The sequence below is a fragment of the Platalea leucorodia genome (assembly GCF_965183815.1).
Source record: "Platalea leucorodia genome assembly, chromosome: Z".
NCBI classification, from domain to species: domain Eukaryota; kingdom Metazoa; phylum Chordata; class Aves; order Pelecaniformes; family Threskiornithidae; genus Platalea; species Platalea leucorodia.
In genome coordinates, this window is record NC_138858.1 from 10,624,644 (window position 1) to 10,646,255 (window position 21,612).

At 43.6% G+C, this 21,612-nt stretch overlaps 1 protein-coding gene across 5 annotated transcripts in view; it reads right to left on the reverse strand.

The window, feature by feature from the left end:
• The window catches only part of FAM219A (family with sequence similarity 219 member A), a 104,695-nt gene that overhangs the window by 61,861 nt on the left and 21,222 nt on the right, over nucleotides 1-21,612 (reverse strand). The window contains exon 1 of one of the 5 annotated variants that reach the window (XM_082336162.1): nucleotides 8,304-8,413. The exons of the other annotated variants lie outside the window; for them this stretch is intronic. The gene's annotated coding sequence lies outside the window, so the exon portion shown is untranslated. Of the gene's footprint in view, nucleotides 1-8,303; nucleotides 8,414-21,612 lie in introns of those variants that run through there. 5 annotated transcript variants of the gene reach the window in all.

Consider the following 21,612-nt stretch of genomic DNA (forward strand, 5'->3'; position numbering starts at 1 on the left):
CCCTTATCTCTTTTTTCTACCTCCTTGCTTATTTTCTTTCTCCTAGCATGCCTCCTACTATTTGCTTCTTCAAGAAGAAACAATCTCAGTATTTTCACTGTTTCTTTCTTTCTGGTTACAGACCCCCAAACTCTTCCTGATTCCACAATAACCTTTTTAGGAGGGGTGATCAGAAACACGCACCATGTCCCAGGCAACGTACTACTGATTTAGAATGGCTTCACAGTTTTTTGTCTGTATTTTAATCTCCCTGAACTTTTGTTTGCCTTTTTGTCTCTGTCACCACACTGCACAGATGGCTTCATTCGTGTTCCTTGCAGCGACGCTAAGTTCTTTTCCCTGTGTTTCAGCTTTTCTACCCTCCTTTTCATCTTTCAAAGTGTTTTTGCAGAAGAGGTCTGAATCATTATCCCCTATTTTATATTTGGGAAAACTGAGATGCAGAGAAGTGTAGCTGCTCAACACAAGAGCAGGAGAGCTAGGTCCTCCTCCAGGGTTCTGTCCCCTGCGACAAGAGCATCTTCATAAATGCATTGCTCCTGAATACATTTGATAGCATGCACCAGAAAGCAGTAAGCACGAATATTACACTTCAAACTATACTGCAGGGGAAAAAAAGTGGTCAGGAGCTGCAGTTCAAGGACTATATTACAGTCCTGAAAAGTGGTCCCTTCCTGCATGCATTTGATATTACGCAGAAAATTACATAAACAAATCACAACTGTCACAGGCCAGACTGTTCTCCAGACATTTTGAATGTTGGTCTCAGTATACAGGCTTGTTTCTTCATCCTATCATCTTCCTTTCCCAGCGAAATGTTTTTCCAGAATTGCCTTGTGAACTGCTTCATGGTCTTTGCTCAGTTAATTCTCTCAGGAACTTACTCCTTTCTCATTATCATCCAAACTACTGTAATTCAGACAGAGTTCCCCAATGTTTCAATTATGTCACACATCCCTGGCCAATGTAAAGAGTCGCCTCTCTACGAATCTGCCACGTCTCACAATTTCTTCTCCCTGTGAGTCTCATTCATTTAAGGAGCTTGCAACAGAACGGGGAAGAGCAACATGTGATCTTAAAAAGCAACTAAAAAATGCACAACTTTCCTCCTAAGGTACCTTCTCAGTTGTAAGTTTGGAGCCTATGTCCACGTTTGCGTCTGTTTCTTCTGCTGTGCACAGTGTGTATAGAAAAGCAGAGACTAGAGGAGAGTCAACAAAGCGTAAGAACAGGATCTTCTCCAAGGGTTTCGATTTGGTTTGTAAGTTGCCTATAGAATTAATACAAGGGGAAGCGTTACGAAGACTTCTCATTACCTATGAAGCCTTTTAACTTAATGACGATGGCTTAGACAATCCATTCAGATACAGGAGAGATGGTTCACATAAAGTTTCTGTGAGAAAGGTCCCTTGAGCCTGGTTCTACCTCTCTGTCTTCACAGCTTTCAATTAACACTGTGGGTGGGCACAGAAACACTTTCAGCTCATTATTCTCTTTTCAAATACCAGTGGACATAAGATATTTAGCTGAAACAGCCCTTTGTAGATCTTTTAAATTCCATTATCATTAAGAAGACAGCCACGGGAAAGAGATACTGTTTTCCTTACCTAGTAGTTCCATCTTCTGCAGGGTAGAAGCAGTTTTGTGCATTAATTTAAGGTTTGCAACATCTGTGCTGCTGGAAAAAGCTATCTGAAATGTAAATCTTCAGAGCAATGATAGACTGAAGCTGCACTCAGGCACTTGACTTATGGAGGCACAAATCAGGAACGTTACTGGCTCAAATATCCAGAAGCCTCCCAATGAAATAAAAAATGGTAAATAAATTGAAGTCTCTCTGGGTGATCATTCTCATTATCTGGCTACAGAAGATAATGAGAGAATCACCAAAGAAAGCTTGTCATTAGCTGTTAATTGAAGGCACTTTCAGAAAGTGCTGCTTAAACCTTGAAAGATTGACTGGCTTTCCAACCACTACCTAATGCGTATGTTAGAGCTGTATTAAAGCAGACTCATTAGGTCCCTGCCCCCAGCACCACAGCTCAGAGAGAGCTTCTGATGCTTTAGATGAAACTTGCGTTTTAAAAAGCTCATCTACATATAGCCTAACCCCTGGGCATATCTTCAGCATACTTTACTGCATACAGATCTATCTAAGCTGACGCTCATGTTGTACAAACACAAGATGCTGAAGTGCATTGTAATGACCTTCAAAAGAGGCAGCGGAGTCCTGGCCCATTACGATGTATAATCACATAATGTACTGACGACACAAATCACAACGATTAGCCTGTAAGCTAAGTGCAGCTATCTCAGGACATGATTTTAGGTTTGCTTGCTCTTTACTGCTCTTTCACATACCTTCTCTCCCTCTTACCATCTTCCTCTCCTTATTCCCAGACCTTTTATTTTCACCCACTAATGGGAGCCCATTAGTCTTGAAGAGGGTCTCCTGCCAAGGTAATAATTCCTAGGTGAGACACCCCACTTCCCATGAAGCAGCCAGCCTCTACTCTACCTGTAACCTGTGCTTGAACCTGACAAAACTTCAAGGCTTTCAATTTACTTTAAACTGTTTACATTTCCATTTAAACTCTTCTCTGTCTCTACAATTGTTGAAGTAAAAATCCATCTTGTACCTACTTTGCCTCCAAAGCAATATTTTCAATCTAAGTTACAGGACCATCTATCGTATCTGGAAATTATGCATCATCACAAGAGCTTGTGTAAAGTGCTTGCAGAACCACAGGTTTTAATTGAGGGGTGTGATGTGGAGTGATCCCGAGACAGCCCACAGAGGTGGCCTGAGCCCAACAGAACAGGGTCACAGAAACAGAAACAGGGTCACGGCCAGAAAACACCCAAAACAGCTCAAGTGGTTCATCTATGCCAGAGAGCTCAACAATTTAATTGTAATCTGTGTTTCACCCAGTTTGCACAGCCAGTAAGATAAACACCATACGCGAAGAATGACACTAAGACTGCGTTGTGTTTAATCATAGGATTGCTGGTGTGCATCTACCCTGTCTCTTTCTGTTTTTTATGCTTCCACTTCAGCAGTATTTGCAAACGTTTGAAGCAGAGGAACAGTCAACACTGAGTATACACCTGCGCTTACACAGGGAAATGGAATTCACTTGAATTTCCCACCTCAGTCATTTCAGAGTTACAAGAAGCTGTGTACTATTTCCTGTTTGCAGGAGAGCTAATAGACTTCAACATAGCAAAATTAAATTATTCTGCTCTTACACTATGTAAAATCCCTGCAGAATTGATTCGAGCAGAAATGGATATTAAATTGCACAAACAGTACAGTTTAGGGCCATTTACTCCAACTGCTCCAAGGGCTTTTCAGATGTAACTACTCCCCCAGCTGTAATGGGGCAGGGCTCAGGGAACTTGTGACGGCTTTTGAAGTTTCCAAAACCATCTGTATGGCTGACCTCCGGTTCGAGCTGCTAGTTCTCAGGTCCAGCTTTTACATCAAGAAAATTACGGAGGTAGCTGCCTCCTGCCATCATGCCCGTGATAACCCTGAGGTGCTGGCAGTGACCCATGCACAAAGAGACAACATGTGGCATCTTAATTATGGAGGAGCCATACCAAACAGATTTTCACTTGCAGCCATGCCCAGCACCTTGAAGTCCGACACGCCTGCTCATCCTGCATAAACATTTCAGTAATTATTCTATATTTACATCACACTGGTGGGTATCCAATTGTGTTAACATGCCATGTTTTAAATCCAGAAATGAAAAGAACACCAAGTAGAGCAGGAGCTAGTATTGCGGTTCATACAGAGATGTAACTCACAAAAGCACGGCCGTGTGGAGAACACAGATGCTCAAGTTGCATTCTCCCCCCACTTCAGTTTAATTCCTCACTGTCTCTACTCCCTGCCACATCCCGCAACAGCTGTACTGTATGGCTGCTGCTGAAGAGCATCATTTCCCAAAGGCCTCCAGAAGAAGCCTAGGTCTGCTACCATCAATTCAGTTTACAGGAGGTAATTATCACAGCGAAGGTGTTTCCTCATTTGAGAGGAATCCAGCCCACTAGCAATCAGCAAACAGGGTTTCTTACTGAGCCCCTGGAAAGAGGACCTCCTGCTCCTTCTGTCAGTGTGACTCCTTGAGACACCTACCTGCAGATGACTGACAAAAAGAAGAGTTTGGAAAATCACTTTCCAGTCACATCCCCACAGAGAGCATGAACTAATAGAGGCAGGTGAACACAAAACACTCTCCAACAATTGAATTAAGACCTCAGCTATTCAGACGAGCCTCTTACTACAAACGCAACGCATTCCCCCTTCAACTGCAATCAACTCCAGGCTGACAAGTCATTCACCCACAAATTGTGACATTTGCTCGCAGTATGTTTTTGTATTTCTTCCACCACTTAGAACGGCGCAGTTCAGCTGGCAGCCCGGGCTGGCACGCTGCTTCTTCCTTGAAAGAGGCGGGGTGAGGCTCTTCTGGCAGCACAGGCTGCCTTATCATCCGATCGTCTGCTCAAAGCTGTGGAATCCCTGGAGGGATGGAGTGAGCCTGGGATCACACCGCTCCTTGCACACGCGTGCAGCCCAGCGCTTACTGCTGGAGCCACAGCCGCATCAACTGGCCCTCCGAGGCAGGATCCAGCTCTGCGAAGCCTCTGCAGCTGGGCTACGCTGATTCACGGGTTCTGCTGGCACAGCAAAGGGAGGGGGCTGGTGCATCTCATGTCATATTCAAGATGACTGTCACAAAAACACCGCAGGCGAAAAAAATAGACTCTCTAAGCATGCGACTCCTACATCTGTTTAAGTCTGTGAGGTGAGTAAGTGTACATGCGTCTGTGCAATGTGAAGACTCATCCCTGCTTCAGAAACAGGAGATTAAATGTTACCTGAGTGACCTTGGTATTTTACATGCAAACTATTACATGGTCCAAACATCCTCTCTTCTTTTTAATAAACTCTCCTCAGTTGAGGCAATGGAGGGAAGAAAGCTTCAAGGTCTAAAACAAGTGTCTTTGGCATAACTGCACTCAGTACCTCCCTTGTAAAACCATTTCCAGCTGGAGGAACTTTACATTTCCATTCAGATCTCTCTAGCTGAATGTGCTGCACCAGCACTGAGATTTAAGAAAAAAAGTCAATACTTTTGTTCCCTTGTTCTAAAAGAAAAATTGTAAAGGGGAGAGGGGCAAGACTTCAATGCAGAATTACTGGAGCGACACTATACTCACACTGCAACGAAAACAGCAAAGTCTTACTCGAGCCCTGTCAAGATATCAGGATTTAAGAACAACAAACGAGCCACACCAGGATGGAAGAGGCTGCTTTCGTCCCAGCCAGTGCGAGAGCCATCTGTTAAGTGATTCACTTATGCTGTTGGAGTAACAATTCCACAGCTGTTCTCCATGAATTAAAAAGAAAGTACAAATCTAAAAGAACCGTGTGTGTTTCAGAAGGTGGTTAAGAGACTCTAGTTCTTTTTGCTGCATTTAAAAAAAAATACAAGAAGGGAGATGCCACTGGCAAACTCTTCTTCTTTCTCAGGAGAAAACAGGAAAGCACATCACTTTAATCCAAAACACACCAGTGGTCTTCTACATCTTACAGCCCAAGGAATTTAATTTAAAACATATTATATTCTGCAACAGATCATTTGAGATCTGTATTAAGGTATTGATCCCTGTCTGATAAGTATACCTCCCAAACAAACTACAGACACATTTGGAATTGAAGACTGGGAACATTATGTGTTACCAGCAAACAGAGGTGGAAGTAAGCAAAATGAAGCATAAGGATCTCCAACCTCGTCCCTAGCAAAAGAACCGCTTATCTAGAGCTTGTCCTTGTAGTCGAGTGAAAGCTCCTCTCCTGTTTCTGTTTATTTTAACGACTAGGGCAAGCCTCATGCAAACTGGCACCTATTCAAATCCTGCAGAAGGACAAGATGTCGGTTTTAATGTCCTGTGCCCAAACCCACTAACATAATTACTGAAGACCCTACTCAAACCATCTCTGACAGCATCCGAAATGTCCTTGGCTCCCAGTGCAGCGAGCAGATGACGAAGAGTCTGTATCCAGACTGCTCTCTCCGATGTCAATCTCAGCCAGCGTGATGACTTCTTCTCAGAAGCCAGGACATGACAGCTTTAGACAGTGAGCACCCTGAATTGTTCACCGCTCTCTTGAACCTAGATGCACATGGCCCCAGTCCTTACTCGCTCCTGTATAGCACTAGCTCGTTTCTTCCTGCGCCAGCTGTGACGTTGCCACTCTCGTTCCTCCATGAACACTGTGATGAATCGGTGATGGCTGGAGGTGTGCACCACAGCCTTTAATTAGTACGGTCAGCAAAGCATTTTCATAAAGCAGCAAACCTGGACCATCAAGATGCAGCTCTGCATACGGAAAGGGATTAAAATACAAGCACAACTGTGGAACACACAAACTCTAAATTACAATTACTATTATTCTTCCCTGTACAGAAATCTACATATATTTTTTTTTTTTTACCCTGCAGGTACCAAACCCATGACTGAAACTAATTAAATGTAGCCCTTTCAGGAATGTCGCCTAATACATCTTGGTAAGGCAAAGATAAATTACTTTCCATTTAAACCAGGCTAATGTAGAAAAGCCTGAGAATGTTAAAAAAAATAACAAACATAAAAGAATGTAATAACGACTTTAAATTTTTCAAAAAACTAAACTGTTCTGCTTTGAAGAGACTGTCCTCTCAACTTTATGGACTCACAGAACATTACTGGATGTCTAGGCTGTGCAGCTGTAAAGATCAGGGCTACTGCTCCAGGCTAATAGTGTAATTTTCCACTGGATGGTTTTCATTTACAATTCACCTATTGTATCTGAAGTCTAATTGTAGCCAAGTACATTTTCGGGTTGTTCAAGGTATAATAAAGAACCAAATAGCTTAGAAAGGCAGCTTTAACTTTATAATTAGAAACATTTGCTATTTCAGGTGGCTTCTCCCTAGCATGTTTAGAAGTTCCCTATTATACCTTTCAGTGTGTTGTAAAAATAAATTATGACAAGCTGCAGAGTGATTCACAGATACAATAAGAAACAGGGAAGAGAGAAACTACGCAGGAGGAGCCTGGATAAACCCGAGACAGCAGAGTATCTGCATGTTCATAAGCAAAGTGTTTTCCCGTAAGAGTGAGGACAGACGAGGAGTGTCTGCATTTGATTCCCAGGAGGCCCACTAAACACAAGGTGACAATGGAAATCGGTCCTAATTTCTCCAGGTATGAGATGTGAATAGGTTTATCAGTAGATTTCAGAGGCACATGCAAATGCTGTGCATCCCAGTGTAACCTAGCAGCTACTACCTGCTGGAACAGCTAGAGATGCTCCTCTCAACCACTCCACAGCCCCAGTTAATCCTAACGCTCCAGATCTTTCCGCACTGCTGGCAGCAACCCAGCCTTTCCTAGGAAAAGTGACTGACAGCAGCCTGTAGTGCTGGGGGCAAGGCAGGCCATCCTGAAGAGCCATGCAGTCCCTCCAAGTTAAACATTAACATGTGAAAACAGATCTATTGCTAGTAAGGAACAGCAAGTTCACCATCCTGAGGGATGGCCAACACTGCTTTCCTTTGCAGCTAGTTTGGTGAGATCAAAAACGAGATTAGTACAAGGTGTGTTTCATAAATAATTTTCTATATGGGCTCTGGTATAGCAGAATTTGGTCTTCGTGAAAATCTGTGGTTTTCTGTCCAAATAGCTTTGTAATGACTCTTGGTTATTGTCTTTGCTGGACTGGAACTGGCAGTTCAAATGTGAAAGGTTTTCTACTGTGTCATCAGTTCTCCGACTCCATAATTTGCCTCCTTGAGAGACTATGAAAACCATGGGAAGACACAGAAAACAGAAGCTTGAATTTAAAAGGCCCAGAGTCAGTTGTTCCAAGAGTAGTGGAAGGGTCATAAATAGGTGGTTGAATGAAAAGTGAGCAGTGCTGAGCAGCAAGGATTTCTGATTGCTGTATTTTCTGCCCTGTATCAATGAAAGTTATTTCTTCTTTACAATGTACAAGGCTATGATTGCCCTTCCAGAATATTCAAGCAAGCACCACATATCAACTCTTCTAAAGACTCTCATTCCTTATTCCCCTGCTAGCACGGTTTGGATGTTGCTACAAGCATCCCGAATGACATGGGTGATACGGATAAACCCTCCTCAAGGCCACGTGTCACAAATATCCTGTGAACAGTCATGAAAAGGAGGTCAGGAACCTACTAAAAAAAGAAAGCAGAGCTGGACACAAATACAAGATTGGACACCACCTCTTCTGAGAAGTTCTGTGTGGCGGCTGAATCCTCCTGCTGCATCGCTACAAGCCGCACCAACAATCAGCGTTCTCCTGTCCACCCCGTGCACAGGCGGCTGCTCTGGATGCCAGCAGTACATGGGTCACCTCCGTCAGGCTAAAAAAAAGTTCAGTGAGCATAAGGGCATGGCCTTGGGGGGTTTCCTTCCCTTTCGTTGCTATTTTTTGGGTGTTCTGTAAAAGTGGACACATCACTGATGGCTGTTTTTTCTGTTTTGTAGGTTTATCAGTACAGAGATTTCCATGCTTATGATGTAACACAAGATTGCAGACCACACTCTGCTCACAGTCCACCACGGAAACCTGAAGAAAAACCTTCTATTTTAATGGCATTGCTTGAGTTTTACATTAGTGTAACAGTGTGCTTCTACAGCCCCCACTGCCTTGTTAAGTACTCTCATCACTGTCAAAACAAAATTAGGAGAGAAGAGAATGTAACATCTAAGAGTTTGTTCTCCTTTTTCTGTGTACAAGAACATGAACACCTCTATGCAATCAACATTTAAAAGCTATGTTTACATTTAATATCTTTTGTATTAAATTCCCTTTATGCTGCTTGGCCAGGTGATCTGTTTAAACACACAGAATATTGAAGAGATGACAGGAGCCAGCTATCTTGGCTCTTATGCCTAAAAAGTGAGAAATCCTGAATCCTAAAACTGTATTTACATTTATTAGAGAAGAAAGGAAACTTCTGACTTTGCAACCCGCAGAAACATTAGCTCTAGGCTAAGGAAGCAAGCTAGGAATCAGATGATTTGATAAATTCTGTGACTGTTGATTAGGAAAGTTTAACAAGAGATTAAAATTCAAATTCTTACAAGTTTCAACATAAACAAGGGGATCAGAGAAGCTATCAAACATATTACTGCCTGTCCCACTAAACAGGCTGCAGCAGATGGACAGGCTCGAGAAAAAAGCGAAGACACCCAGGGCTTTTGCACAGAGCAGTGTTGTCAGCTCTCCCTCCTGCGGTGTCCGTGACCGCAGCACTCCCTGGATGCAGGGCATTCCAGATCACATTCTTCCAACTACAAGGGCTTTAAAAAAATGAGACTTTTATCTATTATAAAATAATCTCTTGATATAGTATGACTAGCTGTGTGATGAAACGATGTCCCATGTGCTTTGCTGCATTCATATCTGCTTTAACACAGCTCGACCCACAGCAGGTACCAGTAGTGTGTGCAAGCAGTGAGATCCACCGACAGACGAGAGGTGCCTAGATCTCACCTTAGGCTTAGGTACACAATAGTCATACACAGCACAGCAGCTCAGTAGCCATCCATTCATTACCTGTGATGTGTAACAGACTAACTAGCATCTCCCCGGTAATGTTCTGCAGAGAGAAGGATTTGGTTTATTATATCCAGACAGCACAATTGGCTGTCAGTGTTTAAACTCACTCGAACGAGACAAGTTCCTCCCGCGTTATCGGCTGGCCACGGTCTTTCTAAGGATCACCACCTCTCTGCCATAGAAATCACCTCTGCAGGCAAAGGATCAGCCACATGTCCCAAGATAGGTGTTTCTGCTCTGAAGTCATTAATTTTACATAGCTGTCAGGTTAAAACCTTTCTGCAAGATCCCCTAAAGCAGGAGCAGGTGCTCTCTGGAGTTATTTTCTTCAGTAGTCAGCATTGCCTTGCATGTCAGCTAACACAGTTTCATGCCTGCAGTGCTATTGCCCTCCTTTCCATCCAAGGCTCCAACAATTTTCCCACCTCCGGACTGGCCATGGTGCTGCATCATCACACCAGCAGCTCCCGGCTCACCAGTAAAAAGAAATTGAGGGTTTTCTGAGGCTATTGTTCAGGCTCTCCCTGAGCTTATCTCTGAGCCAAAGAGATAAAAGAGAAGACTTTTAAAAAAGTCAGTGTAAAATGTTTGCAGATAACATGGTTGTGCTAGCAGACTCCAGCTGATGGGGAGGAAAGGATAACTCTAAGCCATTTGTGAGTTAAAATCATGTCACTGAGCCTGTGGAAAGTGTTTTTGGACCATAATAATACCCTGGCCATAATTATAGGCAACAGACACCTAGTTATCTCAACTGCAGCAGTTTACAGAAGTCTACAGAGAAGAAAAAAAGAAAGAATTAATTTTCTTTCAAGCCTGCGGTATCTTTAATAGGATTCCCAGGCCTAAGGTAAAGAACAAGAAATGCAGGGAAGAGAAATGGAAATGCTAGAGATTAACTAATTTTAGAATCAACCACATGCTGTTTGCTTGCAGCTGGTGAGTGACCTTTGCATTATTCTCTGCTAGCAGGAAATTCCAATCTACATTAATAAGCAGAATATTGTTCACTCTTCCAACAGTGCTTGCTTTAAAGGTTTTCTTGCACACACAGTCCTCAATCATTTTCTATCTGCTTCTTCACACTGCCTGCTCATCTCAATGCATCTGAATCAGCGCAGTGGTTTGCAACAGTGGTAACTGCCATGTGGCTGCTCTCTGAAATGAAACACTCAAAGAGTTTTACACAGGAATGGAGAAAGAAGGCTTCTTCACCCTTCATAGCTATGCTGCAACAGGCATTTCCAGATGGCTGCTGCTACAAGACAGTTACTTTCAACCAGGGATTCACCCCAAATTTTCTGAGATTATTTTAGCAGTGGAGGATTTCATGGATGATTAAATGAAGACAAACGGGGTGCCATTTGTTGCAGACATACAGTTCTCATTAAACTCAATAATGGCTGTACACAGATGTGACTGGATTTCCAGATTTTGGCTGCAATATGAATTTGGCTGCTGAAATATGAATTCAAGCTTCAGATTGTTTTCAGCCACAACCAAGCATTTAAAAAGGAAGCTGCAGTGCAGTGACAAAAAAACGTCTTCCAAATGTAATTGGAAAAAGGTTTTAAATTACTTTTATAGAAATATCCTTCTGGTCATCTTCTGTACCGCAGAAAGCATGTCTGTGCAAGGTACTGAAGCATTCTCCACTTGAGTAGGAAAGCCCTGTCCCAACAAACTAAAACTGATGTCAATGATCCTGCCCACACAGCGCCTTCTCCCCGCTTTGCCCCGCACGCCCAAGGGGCATCTCCGGTAGTGGCTGCATTTCTGCAGAAGAGAAAGCCGGTGTCGCTGTAAGAAGCACTGAATCACTTTCTACAGCTTCTCCAGACTATCTAACCGAAGCTTTATGGGTACTTACCTACAAACAAACTAGCACAGCATACAGTAGTTTCATGGGCTTTGTAGCAGATATTGGGGAACACTGTTTGGATGCTGGAAAGCCAGCCCAGGTTACATGTAGGCATTCCCATTTGACAATGGACCCAGGCTCATGTTTTGGTTCCATGCACAATCTCTAGTCACCCTCATCTCATTTGGGAACACCAAGCATCATCTTTCATGCCTTGGCCACCCCTCTTCCAAACACAGGCTGGTGGCTGCAAATGCCCCCCTGCTCTTCTCTGGCTTGTTGCACCTCTCCTGCCTGCTGACACATAGCACACCTTACCACGACTGCAAGGGTGCACCCCTTCCCTCCCTCTTTTTCTGGCTCAGAAGAATCACAGGCTGGCTGAGGTTTGCAGGGATGTCTGGAGGTCACCTGGTCCAAACCCCCTGCTCAAGGAAGGCCACCTAGAGCCAGATGCCCAGGACCACGACGAGATGGCTTTTGAATATCCCCAGGGATGGAGACTCCACCTCTGTGGGAAACCTGTGCCCATGCTCTGTCGGAGAAGAGTACATTTCTGTTGCCTCCCAGTACCTGCATTCATCTCCGAGGGAAGAGCAAACTGAGGCAGGCACGTGAGAGCCTGCTCCGCTGCGCTGAAGTAGAGAGCTGCCTTGCACAGGTCACCGGTGAAAATTTCTGCAGCAGTGTTAAGCACAGGAATGCTGGCTTACACTAGGTCTGAGGTATTCAAATCCCATAAGCATACACACTTGTTCTTTTCTAGTAAGAAGACATTTAACCAGCTAGGGAAAACAGCCAATTAAATATTTCCCTGCAGGTCATAACCATAGCTAGAAATTCTTAATTAACAAGTTAAAGCTCATTTACAAAAGGCTTGTTAACATTTTTAGGACCAGTATACTCAGCTTGCCAATCAGAAAATATCCTGAAACACTGCATGGCAGTCACCAGATTAGAAGGCCAGTAGATTTACCTCTTTTATATTTGACTCCTTTTCCTTTTGTATTCGTCTCAGCTCACATATAGCAAGTTTCAGAAGGAAGCCATCTAACCTGCTGAAGGTGTATTTATCTTAGGGTTTTGTTTTTAATAATTAAAAGAGCTGTTAAAGCTGCAGTTTATCATTGGTTTCGGAAACTATGTCAAGGTGTTTACTGTCCAAGACAGTGATTCAAAGGTTTTGACCCATTTAAGGGTCAGTGGCTCCAACTAATCATCAAAATGCAAGGGCAATTAGATTAAAAAAAACCCTGACTTGTCAATTTGCCAATTCCTTTCATAAGATTAACCCTGATGCCTTAATGTTACAAGGCACTAATGAAGGACGACAGAGCTTTTCACCTTGGTGCCCCGGTTTAAATTGTAGATTTTATTAGTAGTTGCTTATGTATGCTGATACGAAAGAAACAGTAGCCCAGGACTCAGTCTCTAACAGACAGATGACCACACCTGCCAGAAAAGGAAACTTTCCATGTGAAAGCAGTAAAGCCCTGATGCCTCTGCTTCCACATGTGAGTCCATGCAATGCTGTCTGATGTCTGATGCATGCAATGCAATCTGCAGACGGACAGGGCTTCTCCGGTTCTTGTGCTCTGCCCACCAGCAGCACAGCGAGAACAGACGTTCTGGGTAGTTCTGCCAGGGTGGAGAAAAGGATCGTGAGCAGTAAAACTTAACAAAAGTAGCTCTGTTTTACTCTGCTGATTTTGGAACAGTCTGATTAGCAGCTCTCAATTACTGAAAAAGACAGATCAAAATAAGGACAGGTGAAAAGGGAAATCTCTCTTGTTCACAATCCCAATAACATGGCTTCAAAGATATAACGCCCCTCCTCTCCAGCAATGAAAGCAACTGGAAGATCCAACTCAGATACCTTATTTTCTGCAGGTACTGACTAAATGGGGCTCCACCATACTAAAGAGAAGGACCACTTTAGCAGGAATCCTGACACCTTTGAATTCCAGCAGCAGCTGCGGCAGACAATGCAATGTCTCTCCTCCAGTCTTTTGTCCCAGCTCTGAGATATCAGGTGTGTAAGTATGTTTCTTGAGCCCTGTATGAGCTCCAAGACTGCTGTGCTACTCCACCTATCCAGCACTCTGCCACATGTAAAACCTGTGTCCGAGTTTCCCGAAGCTTGTGCCCTTTTGTTGAAGGACAGACAGGTGTGCAATCTTGAAGAAGGGGGAAATAGGTTTCTGAGAGAATGAACCTGCTCTGTTGTCCTCAAGCACTGCATCACCTCTCCTCTCCCTTTCCCACCATCATCAGCCAGCTCAGAGGACACTGTCCCACTCTGGCTATGCACAGCCAGCAAGAAGGGCCCCGGGAGGATGCGGGTTTCCAGATCACTACGACTTACATTTCATAGCTCCATGCAAACAGAACATGATAAGCCTCCCCTGCACTGCAGCCTTACAGAGAGCAGCTCCGAAATCTAAGATAATGGGAGAAAAGCCACATCCACCAAGACCCTTCCTTCCCTGTTTGAATGAAACAAGTGTTTAGCAAAACAACTCCTAGAGCTGCAGGCTGGTGGCCGAAATAGGAGAGGGCTGGCAGAGATGCCCTGGGCTGTGCAGAGAGAACAGCTTGTCTCCACAGGGACAAGCACGGCACAGTGAACTGCCTTCCCTGCAGAAGTGGCTGAGCAAGCGAAGTTCAGCATGCCAGGGATCAATCTATCAGTGCCATGTGTGGTGGTGGAGTGGCTCTTTTTAGCCCACGGCATCACCATCTCTGCTGACCGCTGGCATCTGACCCACCCCTGATTCGGCTACTGCTTTCACAGCCTCTCTGCAGGCTGGAAACATTTAGGACTTCCTTGTTATCCACCATATGAGAGCGTGTTTGCACAAAGTTCCCAGGGCGTGAAACACGCTGAAATCATTACCCAGCCCTGCTGTGAGAAGCAGATGGTTTGCACTGAATCTGGCTGGTAGGCTGCTAGTCACACCCGTCCTGCCCACGCTAGGTGAGGGGCCTGAGCAGGGAGGGACTGCTCTCAAAGCCAGGCTGCCAAGGCACCGCTCTCCCATGGGACGTGCACAGGCCAGCAAAGTCGGGTGACAGGTGACTTCGTGCAAGGGCACGGTCATCGCGCTTTGCCCCAGAACATCAGAGCTGCAGAGAGGAATGAATTTTTATTTTGACTTAGATTTTCAAATGAATTTTTGCAAGCAAAAGAAGGAACTCTGCTAATGAAAATGGAGCACAGCAGGATTTGAGTGGCTACACTCTGTTATGATGTGATGGACAGCCAATTCATTTAAAGGGTCTGAAACACTAGCACAGGTTTCTCCAGCACGGTGGTTCTCCTGAACACATCTTCTATTCAATCTTAGTCTGTGTGGGAGAGGGAAAAGCCATTATTGTAACTGAGGCTTTCACAGAGCAATTTAATCTGTTGCTTAGATTTTTCTTCTCGTCTTCTGCCTGAAAGAAATCACAATCTATCATTTAAACAAAAAAAAAAAAACCAAACCCAACCAATATACAGAGGAACATTGGGCTACTGGGGACAATAGGAGATGCATCAGAGAACCAGGAAGAGAGAAGCCAAAGCACAGGGTGAAGGGAATAAGCTTACAGCCTTAAAAACAAGATGAAGGTTAACAAAACATGCTCAGAGGGCTCTTTCTGAATCATCTCACACAGTCCTGACCCCAAGTGCTGTGCTACCCTATCGTCAAAGTTTACCCTTTGTTAACATGCTTTCTACCTCACAAGTTGTTACTCTGCTGGTTGTTAGATTACACTGATCCATATCCAATTTTTTTCTCTAAAAATCAACGCTTCTGATTTCCTTCTAAAAAAAAGTAACAGGCTGTTTCCTGAAAAGGAAAACTGATGAATCTTGGTTACACAAACATTTGTTTATTTTGCCCTTTAACCTTCCTCGCCCCAGCTCACTGCAAACAGCCTTCCTAGATCACCACTGTCAGAAAGCATCACTTGGACCAGGCGAGAGCCAGGAGCGTACGGCCCAGCTTGCAGGCAGCTGCCACGCAGACCCCAGCCCACCTGAATTCTGTCCGTCCTTCCCACCGTGGGACACTCGTTTGGGTCTTTTCTACCCTACTGCTGTTTTTCAGTGAACCTGAAATATGGCATCCTAATTATCTTCGGAGAAGAGCTTTAAAATTGGCTTCTATCAGCCAACAAAAACATATGTCAAGGGAAGATGGACAGACTCACTGTCGTACAAGCCTCCTGTTCTCCTGCAACCAAACTATGTTATGGAGGCAGGCTCTGCACTACAACAATTATCTCGTGACACACCTTCATGTTTCCATGTGCTGCTGAAAATAGGCTGTCATCTTCCTGCACGCCACAGAGCTGTTTCAAAGCAGCACTTACCACAGCTAAGAAGTGGGGCAAATCAATGGCATTCTGGGCATTCACTTGCATTTTAACTAAGATGATGAAATGCGTAATAGCAGTTACCTCTAGAGAGTTGAACAATATTTAAAGACTGAAACATAGCAGGCTTTTATGCACATGCCTCAACCTGGAAGAGGTTACTGAGAGGTTTCCCAGGGTCACCTTTCTTCTCCCCCCACCATCATGCATTCATCAAGACACAGCCTCTGTATTAAAATCTTTTTCTACTCACCCAAAGCTATAAAAATGCAAGTTTTATATTTCTAAGTAGACTCATTAGACACAAATGTGCTTCTTCCAAACCCGCTCAAGCATTTATGAGGGTCAGCTGACATGGTCTTCCAGTCCTGCATCGAAATCAAAGCATGGCTCCATGTTTGGAAACCAATTCTAAAAATATCATTGCAGAATTCAAAGTTAGCAAACCTCAATGGCCTAGATCAAACACTTAAGTTCTCTAGGGACATTTTCCTGGTGAGCAATGTAACCCTGTGGCAGGACCCTTTCCCTCACCTAGAACTGAAGTGTTGAATGCTTTTAAGGACTCACAACCATATTCTGCCAAACAAAGAACTGGTAGTATCAGAGACTGGGTGATTTGCCCTGCACCACTTCCATCACAAGTGATGCTGCATGAAGCAGCATGATGACCATATGTGACCATCTAGTTCTGGACTGAGCTGCTCTTACAAAAACAGCACCTTCCTACTAAGGCAGGTGAGAGCTAACCCAGCCAGCAAACGTGGAAGAATAACACCACCACAACTCAGGACCACTCCTTGGCTGAAGCTTCGGGAAGCCAAAATCATCCTTCCTCATGTGGAGTTCCAGCTCTTTATGCCCAATTCTTTTCCTTATTTGCTCTGTACCCTACCCACTTAATCGAAGTTTTTCAGTCTTACAGAGAGCAAAACCCAGCAAGACCTCACCTCCTCAAGTAAACCAGCCTTTGAATCATAGAAGCGTTGGTGGTAAAAATTTGTTGACTCACTAAGGGCCAGAGAGAGGTGGGAGGCTTCTTGGAAGAACGTGCCTGCCCTATGCACAACTGCGGCCCTTTACCCCCTGTTCCACACAGCGCACTGTATTGTGTCTGCGGTGATGCTAACGGAAGGATTTTCAGGCCCCAGACTCCCCAGAAAATCCAGCCTATCCTCCCACCACTGCAGTAAGCCAGGACTGATGAACTTCATGCCTCAAGCTTAGGACCAAAGCTACTGAATGAAGACACTGTATAATACAATGATTACTGTCCATGGGCATGCTATTTCTAGGAGGAAAGTTTATTCTCCTTTTTGCAGTGATTCCATGAGCAGACATTCTTCTATGGCGAGAGACAACATAACTGTACTAGAACAGCTGAGTCTTCATCAATAAGCTTCACGAAACAGTAAGTCATTCAAATAAACATTTATTAACAAAACCAACAGAAACTCAACCAACAGAACATGTTGAAACAAGGCTCCATAAAAGTTTTACAGAACATTAGAGTGGAGACCCATCTGTGCTATACCGATCAGAAGAGCATGAAGGCACAGGGCTTCAGCAGGTTAGAATGACCAGGTACGTAGAACTGGCAAGGGAAAACACATCTTTGCTCCTGCCGGTATATCCTTTGCACCACTGGTTGTTTTCATTGCCTTGAATTGCAAGGTAAAGATAGCAGGATGAGTTTAAGTGATTTATACCCTTATTAACATCAGTGACTTAAAAATAAAATCATCAATTGTGAAACATAAATTTAAGTCATTGACTAACTTTCCATTTTTGCATTAGTTTTTACTCCAATGACTGGTCTGTCTTAATTTTTCAGACAAGGTTAACTTTCAAATTTGCCACTAAATCTAGTCTTACGTCATACTTACTATTTTCGCTACTGGTAACAGTCTGCATACAAAAGTAATCACCCATTGTTATGTTTACCCCGTCTCTGGTGTCATGATAAATTAATCTGATTTCTCTCCCCTCAAATTCCTGCTCTTCTGCTGACACTACATTTGAATAGCAATTGGAAGTCAAGTGCAAAAATCTAACTTCTAAAAAGCAATGGAAAGTCTTAAAAGTGCTGCACACCTAAGATTATAAATGCACATTTTGAAGTAATGTGTTGCAAAATTGATTAAATTTCTGACCACAGATCCAACGAGATTTCAGAACAAGCAGGTATCTGCCTCAGACCTCTTTCACAGCTTGAGGAAAAGTAAGCTTTCTTCCCTTTTTCTAACTCCCAATTGATTTCTCAGCTGTGAAATTAATATTCAACTAGTTCAGCTTAATAACCTGAAAAATCTTTCTCATGCCCTGAAGAGGCAATTACCAAAGAAGCTGGGGCTTTGCACGTCAAACCTAGGCACCAAGTGTTCAGACAGTGACTTTTCCAGTTTGCTAGTTTGACCATGAAGTGTTGATATCACATGTTCTTCTGAACATTTTATTTATATAGTAGCGAATTTCTTTCGCACAGGTTAATTCTGAAATAAATATTTGTCTTGAATCTTAAAAGAGCTGATTACATACTTTAATTCAATTACGTTAGCCAGCGAAATGCCTGGCAAGTTCCCTATGATTACCTGTTACCACCCAACAGACATCACTGGGTTGAGATTGCAACAATGAGCAATAATATCATAATCCAAATTTCCCCAGCAAAGCACTGTTTCTGCATGTCTCTTCGCAATTTCCCTTCCACTACACCTCCAAGCATCTCCCCCTTTCTTCTTAAAAAGTGCATGTAGTAACCACTAAATTCCCTACTTTTGCAGTAATATTCCCAGAAACTTTCTTTAAACTTTGACACAAAAGTGTTTCTCTGCTTAACTGTCTCTTTCACACAGGACCTCTCTAATGGCTTGCTTGAAAGAAGAAGGAAAGTTGAAGAGTATCAGAAACAGGCTGACAACTAACCAGACATCTCTGAAGCCTTGCTATTTGTCTCCAGGGTGCAGAAATGTGTCTTGTTCAGATTGGTACAGGACACGCATGTATACCTAACCAGATGCTGCTCTCTTCCAGCAGCAGAAAGCAGTACTACTTATTCACAGAAGTGATAAAAACAATGTGCAGCCTTGAGTATTTGTAGGAAAAACAACCCTCTCCACTTTTGAATTCTGTTCTGCTGACAACCAAGTGTTGAGAGGTGCACTGCAAAATAAGCAAGTATCCCAAAACCAGAGTCATTAATGCTTTAAGTGATTAACTGAGTGACTTATCTCCCCATGAATGTATTGACAAGAATTTCTCAAAGTGCCATTTAAAATAAGGTGACCAAAAAAGCTGGATGTTGCTCAAACTTAAAGGTATTTTTTAAGCTGCAATTGCTTTTGGTCTCTGACATGTTGATCCCTGTACCTGTACTGTGAAGGGGCTGGTGTTGGCTGTGCAACCCACTTTATGCAGCAGAAAAATAGGAGGGGTCTAGCAGAAGGCAGAGGCCTCTCCCCCTGTAAAATCTGAACAGGGAGGCAAATTTATGCTGATTTGTTTAGAAAAAGAGGCTGCTGCCGAGACGACCACTGCAATCATCAGCCACAGCTAAAAGTGCACTCCCAGTGCATATACCAAAGTGTTATATTTAATATTCCCTGGAAGAGCTCCCTCCATCCCACCAGGTTTTGGTGGCAGGTTTGTGTCTACCAAGGTTTCAGAAATCCGACCTTGGAAACGAGCTGACTTTCAAGGGCTGTGCCTTCCCATCAGAAGCCTTGTTAGAGGTCACTGGCCTCTGGTATTTCTTCATCATCCCAATTGCTGGCTAATTACAGCTTGATTGCTGCTTTCACGGCAGAAATCCCATCCCACTGAACACCCAACAAGCCTGCAGCTCCCTCTTCTGTGTGTGGGGCTGATGGATGGGTTGTTGCTTTGAAGTTCTCCAGAGGCTCTTTTCCTCTGCTCTGCTCCAACTCGTCATGGATGCGACAGCCTGCATCACATCATCTGGGTGGTCCCATGACCTGTGTGCTGGTGCCTGCTGTCACCCCCTTGCCAACAGCTACACCTTGTCACACAAAAAACCCCTTAAACCTCTGCTGGGAAATGGCAAGCCATCTTTCCTTAGCTGCTTCACCTGTAGCCTCTTGCAGGTGCACACAGAGCTCAGTGGCTCTCGCACCAAGGACAGAAACCTGCAATTCCACACACACATACTCGGCTGTTTCCCAGTATTTAAAGTAGGATCTGACCCCACAGCAGAAGTAACATGGGGGGACAGCAGCAGGAGGGCTGGCAGCAAGGAAGACTGCTTAAGAAAGACCTGTTTAGTGATACCTTTAAAGCAAACTAGTTGATTTGTAGGACTGTGTCATGCAAAATACTGACATCTTAATCAAGAAAAAGTCTCAACCAAAACAACTCAAGAAAAAGTCTCAACCAAGCAAGCACAGGAAAAGCTCAGATCTCTGCTGAGCACAACTGTATGGATGTCTGTGAATAAAAGGGCTGTGCCACAGAGCCAAGTGCCTTACAGACAGGCCAGGAAATAACACTGTATGTCCAGTCCGCTGGGGCTACTTGTCCTTGAGAGACAAAACCCTGTATAGCAGCTCAAAGCCAGAACCAAGGCACATCAATGCTACAATCAATCGGCACCGACTTTTTACATCAGTTTTTTTTCCACACAACACACTGTTGACCCAGCAACAGCCCAGCAGAATCTTCTATTTTAGCTCACACATTTACTATATTTGATGTGACTGTCCTGAAAAAAATACTTATTAGAAAAAAAAGTCCTGTATAGTTGCTCCTTTGAACATAGCCCTCCAAAAGCATCTGGAGGAATCTTCATATAAGTCTCTGTTTGCCCACCCATTCATTTACTTATTTTACAGGCACAGCCAAGGCATAGGGGTAATTTAAAACTCTTATCTGATGGCTTTCACAGGGGCATTGTAGAGGTCCTCCATTGTTTCCAGTTGCCTCCAGAGCCTGGCACACCATGGCAGCATAGGAAGCGTTTCACTTACAGAAAGCACCAAAACTATTTGAAAAAGGTTTACTGAGTAAAATTGTTTAGAGCAAGAACAGAACAGATACCAGAGGCCAGTCCACACAGCTTGCCCTGTTCTGCAACACTTTTCCAACAGCCGCAGGATGCAAAAAATCCTCTTCCCAACACACCTTCCACACAGTTTTTAGGAGGGAACATGGCAGCATTGCTGGCAATCCTCTGTTACTCTGCAAAAGCTCTAGAGATTGCCCCCAGTAATCATTGTCTTGCACAAACCACCAAGATAGGTAACTCTATGCAATATTCTGTAGTGCTTAGAGGTTGCTTGGAAATTTAATTACACTTTAGTTCAGCAAGTGACTGTTAACGAGAAATCAAGTTTTCTTCCCTATTTTTAAACAAAGACACCTGTGCCCAGCTTTCCATGCTGCCAGCCCTGCAGAGTTACCTACAAAACACATCCTTTAGGACCCGTAAAACTAAAGTCAAATAAGTGAACATCAAAAAAATCTTCCTCCAGACTCTCTCTGCACAAGTAACCTCACTGGAAGCAGCTTGATTATGTAAGTGAAGACATGTAACCAAGAGGCAATACAACCTCTGCATGACTGGCATGCACTCTTGCATAGCTTAGAGGCAAATCTCTTCCATGTGGCTTAAAAAAAAAAAAAAAAAATTGTGAGTCCCTCAGAACACTTTCTATCTAAGTTGCTGCAGTGCAGCTGAAAGACAGCTCCACTTAGCTTTAAACAAGTTACTTGAGGTTTATTTTCA